The 22,428-nt window shown below is 39.9% G+C and overlaps 1 long non-coding RNA gene across 1 annotated transcript; it reads left to right on the top strand.

The window, feature by feature from the left end:
- Nucleotides 1-5,555: 5,555 nt before the first annotated feature.
- On the top strand, nucleotides 5,556-21,240 carry LOC125482885. Its single transcript, XR_007261861.1, has 3 exons — nucleotides 5,556-5,661; nucleotides 5,740-5,778; nucleotides 20,105-21,240. It is a non-coding gene; the product is annotated as an uncharacterized LOC125482885 (long non-coding RNA).
- The last annotated feature ends 1,188 nt before the right edge of the window (nucleotides 21,241-22,428 follow it).

Genomic DNA, 22,428 nt, shown 5'->3' with positions numbered 1-22,428 from the left:
GTGTTCTATTCAATTCCCCCATTATGTCCATGAGAAAGGAAAAAGAGCAAGGGTTTGTGCTAGACAAGAAATTGAATACAAACATTGTATATTAAAGATATAAACTCAATACTAAGTCGTGCTCATATTGTAGTAACCTGTTCTTTTTCAACCAATAATTGCTCTTCAAAACAAATATTTAATTTGATTCTGTGACAAAATGGTTACTACTCACGATTTTTAGGCAAACTTTTATATAAGTTAATAATGTATTCCATGTACACTAAGTCTGGATTAACTATTTCATAAATAGCCGAGGGCAACTCAGTGATAGCCCATCATAATTGGAATATATCCAACCACAAATTGCCTGTTAGTTCATGTTGAGGTCTTGATCAATTTGGTCAATGGGTTGAGAGTAGCAGATGGAGTTTAATTTGTATAAACGTGAGGTATTGCATTTTGGTAAAACAAACAAGGGCAGGACTAATACAATTAAAAGTAGGGCCCTGGGCAGTGCTGTAGAACAGAGAGACCTCAGGCTTCGTGTACATAATTCTTTGAAGTTTGCATCACATGTAGACTGAGTGATTACGATGGTTTTTAGCATGCTTGCTTTCACTGTTCAGACTTTTCAGTATAGGAGTTGGGGCATCACGTTGAGGTCATACAGGACGTTAGCAAGGCCTTTCCTGGAATACTGTGTCCAGTTCTGGTCGCCCCGCTTTAGGAAGGATATTATTAAGCTAAACAGGGTTCAGAAAAGATTTACTAGGATGTTGCCAGGAATGGAGGGTTTGAGTTATAAGGAGAGGCTGGATTGGCTGGGACTTTTTCACTGAGCACAGGAGGTTGAGGGATGACCTTATAGATGTTTATAAAATCATGAAGGGTATAGATACGGTGAATGGCAAGGGTCTTTCTCCTAGGGTGGGGGATTTTAAGACTGGGGGCATGTTTTTAAGGTGAGAGGAGAAAGATGTTAAAGAAGACTTGAGGAGCAACTTTTTTTTTAAACAAAGAGTGGTTTGCATGTGGAATGAACTTCTAGAGGAAGTGGAGGATGTTTAAATGACATTTGGATAAGGAAATGAATAAGAAATGTTTGGAGGGAAATGGGCCAAGCACACGCAGGTGGGACTAGTTTAGTTTGAAATTATGGTTGGCATGGACTGGTTGAACCGAAGGGTCTGTTTCCGTGCTGTCTGACTCTACATAGCTGGCATTTGTTTTGTTACCTTGTACAGTAAAATTTGTGATTCAAATGGTGGAATCTTGTGACTATTAGCAAATAATTGGGATTTTGAATTTCATCAACTATTTCAAAAAGTTACTGCGTCCACCCCAAGATCGTAATGTTGCTCATTTGGGTTTGAACTTTCAGAAACACAAGATGGCCTCAGTAAGTAGGTCCTTTTAACCCCACATTTTTCTGAATGCTTGCATATGGAAGGATATTGATAACCACTGTATGTGTGTAAAACTTTAAAGAAGCATTGAAACATTAACCTAATCAATGAATAGCATACATTCCCATGGTTAATTCCAAATAAATACAATTCCTGATCACAGAAAGATACAAAAATTAGCTCTAAGAGACATGTTAGACTTTAATGTGTACAATCAATGAAAGAATTTGTAACATCGAACACAAATTATTTTAAATTATGTCTTTTCCTAACCTTTACATTTTACATGTTTAAGATATTGCAAATTTCAATTTAGGCAGGTTTGGTTTGCAAATTTTTAATGTTACCCCAGATCCAATTGGTAGAGAGAAAAAAAAAGAGGCAGCATTTGGTCGAGTTTGAGAAAACACCATTAGTCTTCAACTACATAAGAAGATATTCAGATATGACTAACTAGGAAAATACTCCATACATCACACATTCTCTCGTCTTCAAATTAACCAGCCTAATTTACATGCTGCTTTATCATTCCAGACGCATTGTTGGCATATCTCACACACAGACAAGGAATCAACCATTTTACAAGCCTTTTCACATTTCAATTTTTAAATAACAAAATCTAGCTACCAAAAATTCCATGTCCCTTTTACAGTCACTAAGACTTGGCATTCTCCTAAATTTGTCAAAATCGTTCAATTATGTTAAAATCACAAAATACATTTTTATGTTTAGTAATAATTTGATCTGGCAGTAAAATTTGTTCCACAGTTATTTAGCAAACAGTTGCAAACATAAAGGAGTTTTAAAAAATAACAACAGAAATTTGCCACATTTGCCTCCACAAACTGAAGTTGATCTAACAATGTAAGCAGAAAGCACAAGAGGACTTAACTCACCATAATATTTAATATTCAGCTTCCAGTTCAGAAAATCTTCCATATAAACAAAGCAGCTTGCCTGATTATAATGCAACGTGATTTCTAGAATATACGATTCAAAATTTCAGCTAATCAGCAGCACATGATTTAAATGAACACAGAAGAGGAGAAAATGGCTCTAGCCCTGCATTAAAACACCGACTAGTCTGCACTATGCCATACGCTGACGCGAGTCTTTTGTTGTGCCACAGCACCCAAAAGCTGCACATCAGAAACAATATACATCAATCACTGCAGTACACAAGCACCAGCCGACTCAACAATTTTGTCTCGCAGATGGATAGGATCCCCATAATTTAATCTACTGTATAAAATTAAGCAGTTGTGTTGGTAATGACTAGTTCAATTGTCTAGACTAAAGTACATTTTCAGTTTTTGATATGAAGGCTGTACTTATGTTCTTAGCATTGCTAATGCAATAGATTTAATTCTCCAAAATAAATCTACAAAATACAATTTACAAACTTTATCTCAATATATTTCGAAACAATTAATTTGCAGTTAACTGCTGCTATAAACAATACTTTTAAAGCCTGAAAATATTTTGATAATGCACGTTTTAAACTCACTACACAAACAAAATGGGAACATATTTGGTTATCTCTGGAATATAAATAGCCTGATAAGTTAAGACAGTGTAGACTTGAAAAAGGTATATTTTACTATTAGTATCTTGTAGCGCCTTTTATTTAGATCTTCTTTCAAAGTCATAGCATGCTGTCACCACTTCACTGTTTATGGTTCATGATTTTTGTAACTTTCCCTCCACCCTACACATCCCAGGGGTCTACGTAATCATGTACCAGCTGAGTCCTGCATCAACAGCCTTTCAGGCATTGTAGTGCATTGAAAATTACACAGTGGACAAATTTCAAACAAAGCTTGCACTGGCCTCAAAAGACTAATTTGTCAAAATATCACAGCACATTACCTCATAGTGAAATATGTAAATGTACAGTAATAATGCAAATACAGTGGGCCAATTATTGCATTTCAGTTCTCATATATATAAATTTGACATTCATTCATCACATTAATACAACAGAAAATACTCTACACGCAAGCAATGGCAAAATTTCAATTGGAATTTTCTGCCACTAGGAACCAACCTCGTACATTAATCAAGATGAAAGATACATTCTATTGTTGATGCTACGACAACAATATCACCTTTCATACAACAGTGAAACACGCCACACATACATAGTAGTGAAGAAAGTCCTGAACTGCACTGTAAATTTATACATTTTGAGATCTCCCAGCATCTTCCATCAACTCTATAGTTAACAGCTTCATCCAAGGTTATAAATGGAGTACATCACATAAAATTTTGGGAGCTTGGCACAGAATCAGAATATCCTTTACTGTCACATGTACTCCAGTACAGAAGTACAGGAATACAGTGAAAAGTTTCTACAATGGCTGCCTTTAATGGCACCATCTTGGGTACAAGTGCCTAGACACAAAATGTGGAATAAAAGAAAGGTACTGTTACAGAATAAAAAGAATATAAATTAGCACGAAAACAGTGAAAAGTTCAGAATGATAAGTGCCCATCAATACTTAAGTTCCAGTGCTTGTTTGCAGGCCCCAGGGCACTAGGCCATGCTGCCACCACGTGCCGGTTTCTATCCAGGGCTCACTCCGCCGCCGCTCCAGGAATCGCCCCTGCCTGCTTGGTCCGCTCTGCCGTGGGACATGGCCCACAGCCCGCTCACTCAGCTCCACTGCAGGACTCAGTCCTCTCGCTCTGCTCTTGGTCATCTGCCGCCATCATTCCAGCCCGTGCTGGTTCCATTGCCGCACATTCGTGGGTTCGGCTCTGTTTGGTCTCCGGTCACGACCCGACTCCTTTCCACGGGTAGGGGTAAAAGTTAAAAGTTGGATGGATGGGGTGGGGTGGGAGTGGAATAAAAGTAAGTACTGCAGAGGGGAGAGACAGAAAAAGGAGAAGGAAATGGAACTGGTGAGCAAAGGAACTCTGACTGGAGCATCTTACCCTGCTGCCATCTTGCATCTCGAGTGGCAATTTAGTATGAAGAGAAAGGAAGAGCGCTGCTTTTTGCCTTCATTATTTGTATAATGTTCTTTCTACTTCATTCTAGGTATATGACTAGTATTTGTGGCCCGTCCCTAACTGCACATAAAAAGGCAATGTTGAGCCATGTTCTTGAACTGCAAGAGTGCCACTAGGAAGGGAGTTCCAGGATTTTGACCAAACAACAATGAAGGGACAACAATACAGTTTCAAGTGAGAATGCAGTGTAGTTTGGAGGGGAATTTGCAGTTGGTGATGTTCCATCTGCTGCCTTTGTCCTTTTAAGCAGTAGACATCATGGGCTAGAGTAGTGTTGTCAAAGAAGGATGTGCACATAGCATACATTACTGCCACTGTGCATTGTCGTGGAGAGGTGACAATCAAGTGGGCTCCTTTGTCCTGAATAATGTCAAGTTCTGAAGTGTTTTTTGAGCCACAGCGAACCAGACAAGTGGGGAGTATTCTCACATTCTTGACTTGTGCCTTGCAGATGCTGGAGAGGCACTGAGGTGGAGACAAAGGCAAGTTACTCATTGCAGACTTACAAGCTTGTAACCTGCTCTTGATAGTAAGACGTTATCATATGTCTGGTCAGTTTCTGGTCAATGGTAGCTGCCCACACTCCAGGATGTTGGTAGTGGAGAATTCAGCAATAGTAATGCCTTTGAACACAAGAGAAGATGGTTAAATTCTCTTGTTGTCAATGGTTGATCAATAACCATTTTAATGACAACAATGTTACTTGCCTAATGTTATCAGCCCAAGCCTGCAAATGTCCTGGTCTTGCTACACAAGGATACAAATCACTTCATTACCTGAGGAGTTACAAATGAGATTGAATACTGCAATTATTCTCAAATAACCTGGCATCCAGCTTTGTGATGGAAGGAAGATCATTGGTGAAGCAACTGAAGATGATTAGGCCTTGGACACTACCCTGAGGTCTTTTCAATTTAACCTGTTTTTCTATCAATCTGTTCAGAGATGTTATTATACACCTCTACAGCAGGTGGGACTTGAACTCAGGCCTCCTAGTCCAAGATTATGGACTCTAACTCTGCACCACAAGAGGGCCCTGACATACCCTGAGAAACTGATGACTTGCAGCTGAGATGATTGGCCTCCAATAATCACAACGATCTTCCTTTGTACTGAGTATACTCCAACCTATGAGAATTTTACCCCAATTCCTACTGACTTCAATGTTATTAGGATTCCTTGATGCCAGACTCAGTCAAATGCTGTCTTTATGGCAGAGGGACTCACTCTCACCACATCTTCAGAATCCAGCTCTTTGGTTTGTGTTGGATCAGGGCTGTAACCAGGTTTGGAGTCAAGTGATCCTGCTGTAATCTAATTATGCTTTGTGTTACAGATAAATATTTAATTGACTACCAAGACTAAAATGGATCAAGTAAGTTTTAAAAAAAAAACTAGCAATTATAAATTGATTGAAAGAAGCTGGGAAAATTGATAACAGAACAAACAAACTTAAAGGCTTTGTATCTACATACATGAAGCATTCAGAATAAAATTAATGAGTTATTAGTGCAAATAGAGACAAGTGGGTATGATTTAAAAATGATTACGAAGGCATAGTTGCAGGGAGACCAGGTTTGGAAATTGAATATCCAAGGGTACTTAGTGCTTTGGAAGGAAAAGGAGATGGTGAAGCTTTGTTCATAAGAGATGAAGTTAGTGCTATAAGTGAGAAATGATATCAACACTTGATCAAGATGTAGCATCAGACTGGGTAAAAATAAGCAGAGGAAAGAAAACCTAGTGTGAGTAATCTCTAGGTCCCCAAACAGAAGTCCTGCAGTGGGGTGCAATATAAACCAGGAAATACAGAGGACTTGGAACAAATTGAAAGTAATAATAAATGGTTAAGTCTGAAATCTGCTAGACTAGATTAATCAAATTGGCAAGGGTTGCTTTGAGAAGAGTTTGTTTCTTGGAGTAACATTTTGTGGAACCAACTAAGGAGCATGCAATTATTGATTTTGGTAGTGTGTAATAAGGCAAAATTAATTAATGATCTAATATTAAAGATCCTCTGGGGAAGTGTGATCACAGCATTAGCATTTCAAATTCAGTTGAAGGGTAAGGATCTGAAGTCCCATACTAGTCTTTTGGAGTTAATCAAAAGTAATTATACAGGCTTGAAGACAGATTTGGCCCTAGTGGACTGGACAGGAAGACTAAAAGGTAGGATAATTGACAAGCAGTGGCATATGTTTAAGGAGTTAATCCCAACTGAAATATATTCCAGAAGGAGAGAATATAAGGGGGGGGAGAAAAGACATCCATGAAAAAGCCAGGAAGTTGAAGATATCACATTCAAAAACTAATGGATACCTTATTGCAAAGGTGAGGGGCCAGCTACAAGATTGTTTGTTTGTTTTTTTTTTAAAGTAACCTTTGAGAATTTTTCAGTTTTTAAAGAGGAGTAAAGGTACACTTTTGAAAGAAAACCAGCAACAATTATAAAAATGCATAGCCAAAGCTTCTATAAGACTATAAAGGGAACAGAGTAGCTAAAGTGAACGTTGGTTCCTTGGAGCACGAGACTGGAAATTTTAATAGTGGAAAACGCAAAAGTAAGGAGTGGGGTAGAGAAAGTACTAAACAAGTAATTGGGATTTAAGGTAGGCAAGTCTCCAGGACCTGATGGCCTACTTACTAATGTCTTAAAGGAAGTGGAGGAGAGATAGTGGATCCATTGGTTATGACATTCCAAAACTTTCTGGATGCCAGAAAACTTTGAATTGTGGAAAAATGTTAATATAATGGCCTTTTTCAAAGGGAGGGAGGCAGAAACTATAGACCAGTTAGTTTAACATGTGTTATCTGGAAATTGTCACAGTCAATCATTTAAGGAAGTAATAACAGAACATTTGGAAAGTCAAAACTCGGTCAGCACAGTTTTATGTTTGTATAGCACAGTACATCCTGTTTGACTAATTTGCTTGTTACATCTGTGAAGAACTCCAGCAAGGTAGACAACGGGGATTCTGCGGATGTGGTATATCTGGGCCTTCAAGAAGGTATTTGATTAGGTGCTGCATCAAAGATTAATACTGCCTTACTTCATGTTACCTTGTGTAAAATTACTAGCTTGAATAGGAGAAATGGCTAGCTAACAGAAAGCAGATGTGCAGTAAGTGGGTCTTTTTTTCTGGTTGGCAAGACCCAACTAGCAGGGTGCTACAGGGCTTGGTCCCCAGGCCCCAACTATTTACAATCTACATGAATGTCAATCTTTCTGTCTCCATATTCAAGTCAATGGTGAAATTGCAGATGACACTTAGAAGTTGGAAAAGTAGACTGCAAAGAAGAAATAAGTTTACAAATGGATACGGACAGGTTAGGTGAATTGCCAGATTTTGGGCCAATGAAGTATAATGTGGATAAATGAGAGGTTATCCATTTTGGTCAAGAATAGAATGGTAACTTATGATCTAAATGGATGGAAATTTCAGAGTGTTTTGGTGCAGACAGATCTGGGTGTTCTCTTCCACAAATTGTGGGGAAAAACCAGTAGGCAGGTACAGTAGGTAATAAGGAAGGCAAATGGAATATTGGCAATTTTTCTAGGGTGTAAAAGTAGAGAAGCAGTGCTCCAATTGTACAAGGCATTAGTGAATCGTACTGCATATGATTTGGCTCCCTTACCTGAGGGGGGACGTATTGGAAGCAGCTCAAGGAGGTTCAATGCATTTCTCCCAGAGAAGAAGGGTTTGTCTTATGAAAAGAGATTGCGTACTCTAGGCCTATTCTCTGGAGGTTAGTAGAATGAGAGCGATTTAATTGAGGGTTAAGATGCTAAAGGGACTGACAAAGTAGATGCAGAGACAATGTTTCATCATGGTGGGCAATCTAGCCTGAGTGGTCATTAGTTTTAAATCGACTATCCCTTATCCTAAAACTGAGGAAAATCTACTTCTCTCAAAAGGGTTGTGAATTTCTGGAATTAACTACCTGAGTGGCGGATGTTGGAATATTGAGTAAATTTGAGGAGCTAGGCAGATTATTAATCAGTAATGGGTTAAAGGGTTATGAAAAGCAGGTAAGAAAGTGGGGTTGGGACTGAAATGAGATCAGCCATTACTACATAAAATGGCAGAGCAGACTTGAGGGGCTGAGTTGTCTACTTCTGCACCCAGCTCTGTTCTTGTGTTCTAATTAATAAGATGTTCGCTATGGCAATGCAGGTGAATTGCTAGTTTGAAAGCAGTATAATTCTGGACAAACACACTTGCACTAATTCCTTGAATTAAAGCTCCTTTAAAATGCACATTCAGCTACAGAGCTGGTGCCTGATGAGCAGAGATTCCAGAAAATTAAGTTACCTGGACACACTTTTTATCCTGGAGAATCCGTCACAACCCTTGGGTTATGGTGTGGTACAGCTCTTATCAGTTATCATGGGCAGTAAGGTGTTACTGCAAATCAGTTGAGTACAGGGTCTCGAGGGAAGCACAAGTTGAACTAACTTCTGACCATAATCACCAGATACAAGGTTCTTGGTGCCTGCTCGAATGAGGCAAAAACTGCAGGTTGAACTAATAACATACTACACCTTTTGTACAGGAGGTTATTCAAATGGAAGGAATGAAAACCAAAATGTGGGAATAGTGGTCACAACTATTGTCAAGGATCAATGCCATTTTCTGCAGCCATGACTTGTGTTTAGAAAGTTGTATTACATGTCCAGTGCCAGGGTTAAAGACTTCTCCTTAAAGCTGGACCTACCCTTTGAGTGAAGGGGGTGGATCCAGTTGTCACTACGTACAAGGGAATAAGCAAAATAGTTACGAGGAATAAGGTTCTACTGAGCAAAACTGAAGAATCAGATATACAATGCAGAAACATACCCTTTGGTTCAACTCGTCCATACCGAAGAGATACCCTAAATTAATCTAGTCCTATTTACCAGCATTTGGCCCATATCCCTTTAAACCCTGCACCTCATTCATCAAGATTAAATTTAGCTTGACTTAAACTCCCAAGTTACTATCTGAGCCACAATGTCCACACAAGGACAAAATTAGAGTGAAAAGGCAAAAACTGATTAATACAGTATCAACAACAATACTAGGCAAAAAGGGAACTGTTCTCCTTTTAACACTAGTCAACCTGCTGCAGAGGCGTGTAATAACTTGAGGGGCACTACTACTGCACCACAAGTCCATGGAGTGTCATTACAATTTCATTGAATCATAGAACCCCTTCAATGTGGAAGCAGCCCATAGAGTTCAGTGACCCTCCAAACAGCATCTAACCCAGACACTGTCTCACCACCCCTCTAATCCTATTTATTTTTAACCCTGAACTTCTCAAAGCTAATCCACCTGTCCTGCATGTAACTGGGCAGTAGGGGGCAAACTAGCATAGCCAATCCACCTAATCTGCACATCTTTGGACCAAAGCACCTGGAGGCAACCATGCAGACACTGGGCAATTGCCCAAAGGTGGAATTAAACCTGGGTCCCTGATGTTGAGGCGGTAGTGCTAACCACTGAGCCACCGTTCCTCCCTCTAATTGATAAACATTGTCCCTTCCTGTGTCAAAACGTTTGTGAAAATACAGTGAACTAAAAAGTCAAATCAAGTAGTAGTAAGCTAAAACTGCATTATCTCAAAGCTGATAACATTCATAATGAGATAACAGCACAAAGGTAAATCGGTTTGATCCAACACCCATTAGAGAGACATGGTTGCATGGTGACTAAGGTAAATATTCAATTACTTTACATTCTGGAAAGACAAATGGCGTGGGTACAGAATGCAGATGGGGACAGGGGGATGGATGCAGGTGGTTTCCTTAATCTTTATTAAAGAGGACAGCAGTGAAAAAGGATATTGTTTGGAAGAACAGGAAGTAAAATTAGTATAGCTAGAAAAATTATGGAATTGAGGGAAGAAGCTACTTTAGATCATGTCTTCTGTAATGACAGTCATGCAACAGTGACATGATAGCAATGGATACACTGACGTAGTGTTCAAACCACAAGAATTTCACCCTGAGCAAATATTGAAGCACAATCTAACAGTACAAAATATGCAAAAATCAAGTGAGTTAACTAGGTTGATTTTAGAAATCAGACTGAAATACAGTAAATATTTGTCAATCAAGAGAGTTTATTTTTCTTGATGGAATGTGTATTAAATAAAACCTTTGTGGGTAGAGTGATCCACCCATAGCTAAGAGGATTGCTAAGTGAAGATATTTAAGGATTGTGTATTAGTATTTATGTGGAAAGAAAGTATAGCAAAAGCAAATGCAGATCTGAGGCTGAGACATAAGTTATAATGAGGAACAAGGAAGTGGCTGAAGTGTTAAATACCTTGCTACCTTACTTTACAGTCAGGGGAAAAATCATAGTAGGGAACCAAGTGTCCAATGAGGAACTTTGAGTGTAATTAATATTAGGAAAGAAATATAAATGGGGCAATCAAAGGGACTAAGCCAACAAATGTCATGGGCCTGCTGCCATATCTTAGAATGAATGCACTGGTTGTCTGCAGATTCTTACACAGTCACAGTGAATTTTAAGATGACAGATGCAACACCTGTTGTGAAGGCTTCATATTCAATTTATTTGAGGACCTGAGTTTTGAAGGATTAACGAAAATTAATTTATTTCAAATTCTGTGGCAACACCCACACTTTGTTTTAAAAGATCAATGAAAGGACCTCTTTTTCGAATAAGGCATGTTTAAGAAACCGCAGGATTTCAGCCAACTGCCAGATGTGTTTGCTGAGGTCACCTACTTGAGTTTTATGGCTACAAGGGAGCTGGTGTTTTACTTGATGTGCAGTGGAGATTTGTTTTTCTCTTACTGAACAAAAACATCTACTTGAAGACAGACTGCCCAGCTCATCTCTCCTGGTTCTGAAACACCCTTGCTGTGAATTCAATGTAAAACCCATTGTTTTAGCCTAGTGTGCCTGCGCTGCTCTATCAAGTGCCAATCTCCTGCCTTTTTCCTCATAGCCCTGCACACAGTTTGTTTTTGGAAAGCACTATCTAATGCTCTCTAGAAAGCTTCAATTGAACCTGGGGAGGTAATGGCTTAGTGGTCTTATCCCTGGACTATTAATCCAAAGACCCAAGTAATGTTCTGGAGACCTGGGTTCAAATCCTGCCACAAGTGGTGGAATTTGAATTCAGTAAAAATAAACCTGGGATTAAGAGTCTAATGATGATCATGAATCCATTGTCAATGTAGGAAAAAGCCACCTGGTTCATTGATGTCCTTTAGGGAGGGAAACTGCCATCTTTACTGGTCTGGCTTACATGCGACACCAGACCCACAGCAATATGGTTGACTCTTAATTATCTCTGGCAATTAGGGACGGGAAAATAAATGCTGGCCTAGCCAGTGATGCCTACATCCCAGGAATGAATTTAATAATTCCAGGCAGAGTGTTCCATACCATACCTGAGGTTTTTTCCTCATTACCCTTGCTTTGTTTGCACATCAGTTTAAATCTATGTCCTCTTGCATTTTTTTTTTCCTTTTATAAGTAGGAACAGCCTCTCTCTCTAATCTGTCCAACCTGCTCATGATTTTGAAAAGCTCAATCAAATCTTCTATCAGCCTGCTTTTCTCCATAGAGAACAGCCCCAACTTCAATCCATCCTCTGAAGTGAAAATTCTCTTACCCAGAATCATTCTAGTAAATCACCCTGCACTCTCTTCAAAGCATTCACACCTTGCCTATAAAGGTGGCAATTTTATACAACTCACCACCTGAGATCTAGCAAATGTCTTGTACAAGTTCAACATGTCCTTGCTCTTGCACTTAATAAAACTGAGAATAAACTGTATCAGAGATAGTAGGAACTGCAGATGCTGGAGAATCTGAGATAACAAGGTGTAGAGCTGGATGAACACAGCAGGCCAAGCAGCATCATAAGAGCAGGAAGGCTGATGTTTCGAGCCTAGACCCTTCATCAGAACCTTCATCCAGCTCTACACCTTGTTATCCGAGAATAAACTGTATACAGTACTTAGTTTACTGTTCTGTCCACCTGTTAAGCAACCTTGAATGATCTGTGCACATTTGTATTCCTATTTTTATTGTCTTTTGGTGTTTTTCTGACCAAAGCACATCATCTCTGCTTCTGTATTGAACTTCCTCTGCCATCTATCCAGTAAAATGGATAGATGCTTGATGACTGGCACATATAGTTAATGAGAAAAATGAATTCAGGTGGTAGATGGAGTATGTTGTGGAAAAGAGGTTACTCACTTTGGTGGAAGAATAGAACATAGTGAGATGGACAGATTTTATTTTTTAAAAATCAGTAAGGGAATTGAAGGTTTTAGGAAAGGCAGGAAAGTGGTGTCGAGGGTTATCAAATTCGATTTAATTGAATAGTGGAGCAGACTCAGTGACTTGAATGGCCTACTACTACTCCTACAATTTAATGTCTTCAAATTTTTCTACTTTTTATTTTAAAATGGTAAGAAACAGCCAAATGTTCATTCAGATGTTTTTTGGCACCCTTTTTTCCACAAAATGCCTAAATTAATATGGAGGTACAGCCAGCAATTAGGAAGGCAAATGACATGTTGCCTTTTAATCCAAGGGTGTAAAAGTACAAGAATAAGGAAATAGAGTTTTCCTGTATGAAACACTTTGTACACGTGACATTAATCACTAGGTAATGTCCATGTTACATTGACACTAATATTCAAGTTCCAGTTTTGCTGTTTAGGTTTCATCCCTGAAACATTTCTATGTTATGGCACGGTGGCTCAGTGGTTAGCACTGCTGCCTCACAGTGCCAGGGACCCAGGTTTGATTCCAGCTTCTGATGACTGTTTGTGTGGAATTTGCACATTCTCCCTATGTCTGCGTGGGTTTCCTCCCACAATTCAAAGATGTGCAGGGTGGGTGGATTGGCCATGCTAAATTGCCCATAGCGTCCAGGGATGTTTAGGTTAGATGGGTTAGACATGGGAAATCAGGGGTAGGGAATGGGTCTGGATGGGATGCTCTTCAGAGGGACAGTGTGGACTTGTTGTGCCAAATGGCCTGTTTCCACACTGTAGGGATTCTGATTCTATGATTATCAGAATGTTATCCAAAATATAAAAAGCAACTTGTTACGATAAGCATTTTCAATTTCTTGGCTCAAGAAACAGCACCTTTTTTTATTTCCCTGTAAAATAAACCTTGTCAATAGATTTTTTTTCCTTCTCCCAAGCTCACTTGGGAGAGAACTGTCTAATGCTCATCTGCAAGTAATAAAACATAACCAGCCAGTAGGAGGTGCATGTGGGCAGTGTTAAATTGAGTGAATGTTTGTTCAGTGGCCAACGATCTCACTTCAAATTTATTTTCCATAAACAATAAAAACATGTTAAGCAAACTATAGTATTATCATACATGGAACTTGTGACAAGAATTACAAGTTGAATACTTAAATTGTTCAGGCTATGCTCAAACAAACCTACAGCACAATGTCATTTAAAATGTTATGATCAAATGTGCAATACAAAAACTCGTTCCATCATACTGCTCCAAATGTTTTGGCAAAGATCTGTAGCTCAGGTTGTGGATGAGGTTCTATTCACATACAAACCCATACTCATCAAACCTGGAAAAGACGGTACTCACCGTAACAGACTAGACAGTATAAATTCCAAGTGGAGTAGTTGTTTCACTAGGCTCCACTGCTGTCACCTAGCATGGTAACGAAACGTCTGAACAAAAACAAGCCAACAACCTCCTACTGCTCCAAAACTCAAAGTCAAGTGAGGTAACTTAGATGTGGAGACCAAGTACAAGGAATCAAATTTTGTGACAATAGTTTGGGTGAGGAAGTGATGAAGAGGGCGTAAAGAGGCTGGAGAGGGTTAGAGGAAGATTAAATAAGTTGGCAAGGACATTGTAGATGGAAGAAATATGAAGGAGAGTAGTATGTTTGGAGGAATTTTTTTTTTTTTTTTAAATGGTTGGATGTTGAGACATTAAGAATTGCTAATGCTCAAAAGGGACCTGTGTATCCTTGTAAGCAAATCAAAGTTTGCTTGCAGGAACAGAAAGCATTTGTCTTTGAAATTACTTGATCTTTTGTTACAACAGGATTGGGGGAGAGCGAGACAGCGAGTAAAGAAATCTTACTGCACTTGTACAAGGTAAATCACTGTTCGCACTTCCAGCCTTGTGAGCAGCAAGTTCCAGTCACTGCAACTGTTAAAACAAGTTCGTCCTCACATTTTCCCCCCTTTCTCTCGCCAAAAAATCAAGTTATTTTCTGACCTACCCTTATCAGAAGTCACCTTAGTGTTTATACATCTTTAGCAAATCTCCCCTCAAACATGCAGAGTTAGCAAGAACTGCAGATGCTGGAGTCAAAGTCAATACAGTGTAGAGCTGCAGGAACACAGCAGGTCAGGCAGCATCAGAGGAGCAGGAAAGTCAATGTTTTGGGTTTGCATTCCTCATCAGGATTAGGGAAGGGTAAGGGAGCTGGGAAATAATAGGAGGAGGGTGGGTAGGATGGTGATAGATGGATGCAGGTAAGGAGTAGTGGAGACTGGTCAGTGGGAAGGCTGGGGTGGATAGGTGGGAAAGATGATGGGCAGGTAGTGTCAAGTCAAGGAGGCGGGAATGAGAGGAAAGGGTGAACAGGGGATGAGGCAGTGGGTGAGGAGATTATGAACCCAGTGAATTCTATGTTGAGGCCATCAGGCTGCAAGTCCCTAAAGCGGAACAGGAGGTGTTGTTCCTCCAGTTTGTGGGTGGCGTCATTGTGACACTGGAGGTGGCCCAGGATGGACATGCCACCAAGGGAGTAGGAGGGGGGAGTTAAAATGTTGGCAACCGGAAGATGTTGCTTATAGCATACAGCGCAAATGCTCTGCAACTCGCTCACCAAGTCTACACTTGGTCTCACCAATGTGGAGGAGACCACATCAGGAGCAATACATACAGTAGACCAGGTTGGAGGACGTACAAGTGAATCCCTGTAAGATTTGGAAAAATTGTCTGGGGCCTTGGATGGAAGAGACAGGGAAGGTGTACGGCCAGGTGTAGCAACACCTGCAAATGCAGGGAAAGGAGCCGGGACTGGTAGGGAATTTGGAGCGAATGAGGGAGTTGTGGAGTGAACAGTCCCTATGAAAGGCAGACGGGTGGGCAGGGAAATAGCTCTTTGGGGTCGGATTGCAGGTGGCAGAGGATGATGTGCAGGTTCGTGGGGTGTTACGAGAGGACTAGGGGGACTCTGCTGTTTTTGTTGGGGGAGGGGATGTAAGGGCAGAAGTGTGGTAAATGCAAGAGACGCGATTGAGGGCATCATGAATCAATGAAGGGGGGTGTAGAGAGTTGTGGCCCTTGAAGTAAGACAACATCTGTCATGTCAGAGTGAAACACTCCATCTTGGGAGCAAATGAGATGGAGGAATTGGGAGTAAGCGGTTGCATTCTTGCTGGAGGGTGGGTGAGGAGGTGTAGTCAAGCTTGAACAAACCTCTCCACCAACAAAAATAAGGACAGACTCCCTGGTCCTTACATACCACCCCACCAACGCCAGCACTTTTTCCTCCAACCACAGGAGGTGCAATACCTGCCCTACACCACCACCACCCCCCAACACTGCCTCCACTCCGTCCAAGGCTCCAGACAATTTTTCCAAATCCAATAGCGATTCACTTGTACATCCTCCAACCTGGTTTATTGTATCCGTTGCTCCCAATGTGGTGGTCTCTACATCAGTGAGACCAAGCACTGACTCCATGACAGATTCGCGGAGCATCTACGATCTGTATGCTATAATCAACACCACGTTCCAGTTGCCAACCACTTTAACTCTTCTTCCCACTTGGTGACATGTCTATCCTGGGCCTCCTCCAGTGTCACTGACACCACATGCAAACTGGTAGAACAGCACCTCCTATTCTGCCTCAGGAGCTTAGAGCCCAATTTGGGCTCAACGTAGAATTCACCAGTTTCAAAATTTCCCCACCCCTTGCCTCATCCCATGTCCAACCCTCCCTCTTATCCCCACCTCTTTGACTTGACACTACCTATCCATCGTCTTTCTTTCCCACCTATCCACCCCACCCTTCCCACTGATCAATCTCCACTACTCCCTACCAGTATCGACCTATCACCATCCCACCCACCCCTTTTATTTCCCAGCTCCTTTCCCCCTCCCCAGTGCTGAAGGGTGTAAACCCAAAATGTTGACTTTCCTGCTCCTCTGCTACCTGACCTGCTGTGTTCCTCCAGCTCCAGTATTGACTCCCCTCAATCATCATTCCTTCATGGAAAACAATCCCACCCTTTCCAAATACTTCATTCCCGGAACTTTGTAAATCTCTTATGAAGGCCCATAAGAGGTTGCAGAACTTTTCTAAAGGATGGCACCCAGAACTGAAAACAATACTTTAGTTGAATGCATCCATTTTCTATGAAATCCTTTGAGCAGTGCAGCAATTAATTCTACCAACATTCATTTTACTCATGTCTAACATCTGGTCAGCAGCTTTTCCAATGCTCCAAGCTGATCCACTCAATTTGCAATTCATTGTCTTATCAAGGCAGTCATCAATGCTCTTTACAAGCAGCAGCCATCCTGTCGTCTTTGAATTCCCCATCCAGAATGCTCACTGGAAAATTTAAGATCAATGCTTGTGGCTCCTCTCCACTTCTTCCATCAGATCATTCACAAGTGAACAAATGCTCTTGGCACTGAACATCTTTTTAAGAATGACATCATCCAGAAGGCAAGATTTTAATGCAGACATCCTTCCCCTTTTCGATTCCTCCTCACTCTGCTATAACTTCCATGAGCATCCTGATTCCAATCACCACCTGGTGACATGGCCCTTAGCAATGAATTCCATGTTACCTCCACTCCTTTAGCACCTTCTTCAGCTGCACCCTTGTAGTCTCTCCCTTTTAAAAATCTCATTCTCTAACTAATCCCCAAAGAGGTCACACATCAAGTTGCCACCAAGATGTGCTCACTGCTTTACTCCCCCAGCCTTCACAGGAAAATTACTCAAACATTGGAAAAAAAAAACAATTTTTACTTCAACTCAGCACCACCTTCACTGCCTCCTTGTTCTAACATTTCTGTAATGAAGTCTCCTACCCATGTTTGCAGCTTTCGAAACAACTGTCTCTTCCATTTTCTCAATCACAGACAAGGCCATCAAGCTCCTTGCATGCCTCACCACTCATACAACACCACTTCCATCTATGTCTTTCACTGAAAGAAAACTAACCAAGTCATTTTAAAATTCCCAAAGCCTAGCCTTTATTCCCTCACTCAGTGTGCAAATCAGAAAATACTCACCAACAACTGCATGCACCCCCTGTTCACCCATGTTGGACTGCCCTTGGCTGGCACCACTTAATTATACTCTTACCTGAAAAGGTGTTGCAGTGGCATTTTTTCCCCCCACTTCTTTCCACCATTACCTTTTGAAATTCTCAAGGATCAATTCTTGACCTACACCCATTTCTCAACTCCACGTTGTCATTTGGTGTCATAATCTGACAAATACCAAAGTAGTAGCAATAATAAGGGGACTGTGGTAGCTTTCCCCCTGGGAGATTGGGAACCTGACAAAGTCAGTATATCAGTATTTTCGTCACATTATAAACCCTAAAAAGGTGAGCTGCAAGCACTTTCCAAAGACTTGGAACTAGCTTGATTTCCAATCAAACTAGATTTTTAAAAAAATCTTCCATTAGTATACAGCTGATAACAATCGATTTTGTCAACAAACACCTATGGACCATGAACAGTCAATACCTCTATCATTGTTTATAGACCACTAGTTGATCAGGGTAACTTTCCCTTTTTATTTACTTGTAAAGTATCATCACTGCAGAGCTGTTCTTGTCCTGTGCATATGGGAGCGTGCTTGTGTCTGATTAATTTTAATTCCAAATTAGACTTTAGATATTAACCAGTTTTACCACTTAGTCATAAAAACTTGTTTTAAGAATAATATTAAGTAGATTGAGTTTACTGAAGGAGCCTGGTCAAAGTCTACTATTCTAGATAGCATTACTAAACAGAATCAACTAGCCATTTTAGCGAATGAATTTAAACTTTTATTCTAATGGTGTGAATTGTTGAGTAGTGGGGCTCGATTATCAGCACATTCTTCCCATCACAGTTGTAACACTTTCAAAATCCTGAACCTCTCAAATCACCCTTTAATATATTATATTCCAAAGAATGCAAGCTCACAATCTGTCCTCAAATCAGGCCAGAGGAACACTGGTGAATGTACTGCATTCACTGAGGCCAACATATCCTTTAACAGTTTGGCACACAGAACTCTATACAGTATTGAAAACAAAGTTGAACAGGGCTTTGCATACTACTGCAAAAGGAGTACTACTACTCCTTTATATTCTTATCCATCTAGAGACAAAGGTTAAACATTCCAAATTCTAACCATATTCCAGTTTTTTAAGACCATGTAGCACCTTGTAAAAACTAAAAGAACTGCAGATGCTGTGAATCAGGAACAAAAACAGAAGTTACTGGAAAAGTTCAGCAGGCTCCTCAGCAAGTGTTCTGAGGAAGGGTCACCAGACCAGAAACAACTGATTTTTTTTTTCCCCCTTTTTCACAGATGCTGCCGGACCTGCTGAGCTTTTCCAGCAACTTCTGTTTTTGTAGGAACTTGTAACCCTGAAGTACTGTGTCGAACAGACCACAAAAAAGCAATGTTTAAGTCAAGCCAACTCAATTCACAACAGTCAAGGTTGACATATTAATGTTTGAAGTTTCAAACTTCTTAACATCTGAAGAACAAAAACCAGCAAATATCATACACATTATACTACAATGAACAATCCGTCAAATACCAAGTAATTTAGAAATCCAAATGTCATTCAATCTGGTTTGGCATCGTTTTGAGACCCTATGCTACTTAACCTTAATTAGACATCCTCTTTAGAATGCTGATCCAGTTTGGAGACTGCCAGTGTCTTTGATATGCACTCAGCATTCATATAAGCAGATAAAAATGACACTTCCTTTTTCTTGTACAAAATCAGAAGAATTTCTTTTTAACAAGTTATTCCGTACATGAGCAACTGCAAAACGTATAACTGCTCATCCACAGGTTGATTGCTGAAGAAACTCCATCAACTTTCATATAATTCTAAGTCAGGAAGGGTCCTCAAGTAGAAGGCTTTTTTAAAAACAAGTTGACTTTTTGTGTCAGAGGATAAACCAATTTCAATAACTACTAGAAAATTGACAAGCGGATACACAACCTAACAATCAACCAATCTCTCTTGGCAATGAAGACTGCTATTTATGTACTACTATAATTTAATACAAACTTGAATTATGTGCATTTGTTTCTTAGTTTACCTATTGATTTCAAATGAAGCTTTCTAAAATCAATAAGTCTTATGGTACCTTTCATGTCCTACTATTGCTTAGATTTTCCCAAAGCAAGCAAAATTTTTACTTTGTCTTGGATGTTTTTACTCACCCAAATCTTGGATGATTAAATTACACATTAGTATTATCAGCTAAGGAAATTACAACATGTGGCTGGCATCCATAGGCAATAAGGAAAAATGCACATGCACATAGCTGGTTGCTTTTTATCTGTAATTAAAATAAAATACTAAGAAGTAGAAGTGCAAACAGAAGTATCACTTTAACAGATAGTAATAACCAGGATGAATTCACAGTAGTTTTCTAAACTTACATGTTGTCTCTCTCTCTCTAGAGGAGAAAATGCTTACCATCATCTATACCAAGAACAGCAAATTACAGCAGCAATGTCCAAGCCTAGGGAAACTATTCTGACTTTCCTTCTTCAGCAAGAACAAAAGAAGCTGAGCCACATGAACAGAAATTCTGCATGCAAATGTGGAAAAGAAAACTAAGTTGAAAATACTAAAATGCCTCTGTATCAGTTACCATTATTGTCAATGGAATTTTTTTCAAGTGAGGAAGACAAGTCCATTGTTATCCTTGCTACAATGAATTACAGGAAGGGAATAATCAGCACAGGCTTTACGTCATGTCCTTACAGTTCTCTAAAAGGTGAAGGAGATGTGGCATTTTGCCTTTCCATGTCTAACTTCCGTTAACTATGTAGACTGGGGAGTGGAGGTCTGACTTCATAGTTTTTAAAATTCTAGCTTTGTTCAGGATGTTCAAAGTGAACTGAGTGACATTGTAACTGTGCTATTGGCATTTTAGCTTTCAATAGCAAATCGAGGATTTTTTGTAGGACCTGGCTACAGTCAGAACAATCAATACAAGATTTAAACAAACAACGTTAAGTTTCGGAACTGAATTTTGTCATCACTTCAAGGTTGTAACAACCAATCAGCAAGCACTCCAGAGATAAAGACAATGAAACATTTTGGGCCTCAAGCAGTCATAGCCGAAGAAAGCAGATGAATTGATGGAATATAATAATTCAGTTTCTTAGAATACTATTACTTTTGACAACTTGCTACACAAGCTGTATAAACACTGAATAGATTCTTAAAAACTTAATCTGTGCTTGACAACCAGCTACTTCTACTTTCAGGGAAGAGAGAAAATGCTGCTCTTTTGGCTATTTCCATCAATCAGATTGAAACTGGTGTACTCTAAACAGCATTACAAAAATTGTCTGTCTCTGGTTCTACAACAATTGGTATTCATACTGTAAAGGTGCTTCTCCAGCAGCTTGTCAAACATAATTGGAAATTGAGACACAAAAAAAATGACAAAGCTTGGTCAGAGCGGTCAGCTTTAGGAACCACTGAAAGCACAGAAGCTTTGGGAGGAAATTCCAGAGCTTAAGGCCTCAGTGTTCTTTAAATTTATTCACAGGATGTGGGAATTACTGGCTAGGCCAGCATTTATTGCCCAACCTCAGTTGCTGAAGGAGAAGTTAAGAGTCAGCCACATTGCTGTGGGTCACATGTCAGCCAGCCAAGGTAAGGATAGCAGATTTCCTGCTCTTAAAAGAACATTAATGAACCAAGTGGGGTCTGTCAACAATTGACAGTCCTTACTTGGTTGTCATTAGACCAGCGTTGCATTCCAGATTTCAATTGAATTTAAGTTTCATTAACTGCCCACGTGGAATTTGAACTTTTATTCTCAGATCATTTAGACTGAGGTTCTGAATCAAGAGACATCACCTCCGGATTTAAAATTGGGAATACTGAAGTAAATAGAGGCCAGAATTACAGCAAAACACACAGATCACAGACAGCTTATATTAGAGAAATAAGGAGGAACAAGGCCCTCAAAGTTACTTCTCGAGTTAAATTTCAATCACTTAAGTTGGCGAGTTCAGGAGTGATTGGTGAACAGGACGTGAAGCAAGTTAGTACAAAGACAGCAGAGAGATACTGGGATCATCTCTGGAGAAGGGAATTTGGAAGATGGGCCAGCAGTGCATTGGAATAAGTGAGTTCTAGATGTAACAAAGGGCTTCACAACATGAGATAAATTGAGATCAGGACGGAGTTGAATAGTTTCATAAGTTGAAACATGTGCTCTTAGTGATAACACAATGAAGTCAGAAACTCATCTGTGGGTCAATGATGACATTATGTGCAGTTCTAGAATCTACATTTGTAGCAGGGATATGATGGCACTGGAGAGGGATTTAACAGGATGCTGCCTGGGTTGGAGAGTTTATGAAGAGAGTGGACACTTCCTGGGAGCAGAGCATAGTCATGCAGCACAGTAACAGACGCTTCAGGTCAACCACTCCCACCATAATCCCAAACTAAACTAGTCCCTCCTTCCATGCAGTAATGTATACATATTTCCTACTTCAGCAGTTAAGCAACTTGAGCACAATGATTTTATCAATAGAGCAGTTAAGTTACAAGTTTTTGGGAGGTTTTCATTCCAACACTTATGGTCATATCAGAATGATTTCTACAGTTAGACATATGCAAATGCAGTAAAAATAATCAATTACTCATGTGTCCATATTCATAATAGACAGAACATTAACTCAGATTTTTACAGATTACTTCAAATTCAACAACTCATCTACATGGCAGTCCTTCTTCAAAAGGCCTCCAATTGTCC

This window comes from Rhincodon typus, chromosome 4, assembly GCF_021869965.1.
Source record: "Rhincodon typus isolate 14 chromosome 4, sRhiTyp1.1, whole genome shotgun sequence".
NCBI classification, from domain to species: Eukaryota; Metazoa; Chordata; class Chondrichthyes; order Orectolobiformes; family Rhincodontidae; genus Rhincodon; species Rhincodon typus.
This window is presented reverse-complemented; position numbering and strand designations above follow the sequence as displayed.